At 40.7% G+C, this 889-nt stretch overlaps 1 non-coding gene across 1 annotated transcript; it reads left to right on the top strand.

The window, feature by feature from the left end:
* The first annotated feature begins 272 nt into the window (after nucleotides 1-272).
* On the top strand, nucleotides 273-380 carry LOC148544836 (small nucleolar RNA R71). The gene has a single exon (XR_015901647.1). It is a non-coding gene; the product is annotated as a small nucleolar RNA R71 (small nucleolar RNA).
* The last annotated feature ends 509 nt before the right edge of the window (nucleotides 381-889 follow it).

Genomic DNA, 889 nt, shown 5'->3' with positions numbered 1-889 from the left:
ATATTGACTTGCTGAGTCAATATTTTATTCTGAGCCAATATGGCATTCAGAGTATCAATTTTAAGAACTCCCTTCCTCTGAGGCGTCCCATTACTCACAGGATTCCTTTCAGAAGTGTACATGAACTAGTTATTTGCAACCATGTCAATGAGTTCCTGAGCTTCTGTAGGCGTTTTCTTTAGGTGATTGGATCCACCTGCAGAATGGTCCAGTGACATCTTTGATAATTCAGACAAACCATCATAGAATATATCTAGGATGATCCATTCTAAAAGCATGTCAAAAGGACACTTTTTGGTCAGTTGCTGGTATCTCTCCCAAGCTTCATAGAGGGATTCACCTTCTTTCTATTTGAAGGTTTGAACATCCACTCTAAGCTTGCTAAGCTTTTGAGGAGGAAAGAACTTGCTAAGAAATCCGTGACCAGCTTATCCCAAGAGTTCAGGCTATCTTTAGGTTGAGAGTCCAACCATATTCTAGCTCTGTCTCTTACAGCAAACGGGAAAAGCATAAGCCTGTAGACCTCGGGATCAACCCCATTGGTCTTAACAGTATCACAGATCTGCAAGAATTCAGTTAAGAACTGAAAAGGATCTTCTGATGGAAGTCCATGAAACTTGCAATTCTGTTGCATCAGAGAAACTAATTGAGGCTTTAGCTCAAAATTGTTTGCTCCAATGGCAGGGATTAAGATGCTTCTTCCATGTAAGTTGGAATTTGGTGCAGTGAAGTCACCAAGCATCTTCCTTGCATTGTTGTTAGGTTCGGCCATGTCTCCTTCTTTTTCGAAAATTTCTGTCAGATTTTCTCTAGAGAGTTGTGCTTTAGCTTCCCTTAGCTTCCTCTTCAGAGTCCTTTCAGGTTCAGGATCAGCTTCAACAAGAATGTT

Source organism: Arachis ipaensis, chromosome B9 (genome assembly GCF_059453495.1).
Source record: "Arachis ipaensis isolate K30076 ecotype BB chromosome B9, ASM5945349v1, whole genome shotgun sequence".
Classification (NCBI taxonomy): Eukaryota; Viridiplantae; Streptophyta; class Magnoliopsida; order Fabales; family Fabaceae; genus Arachis; species Arachis ipaensis.
The sequence above is the reverse complement of the archived record's forward strand: the minus strand, read 5'-3'. Positions and strand labels throughout refer to the sequence as shown.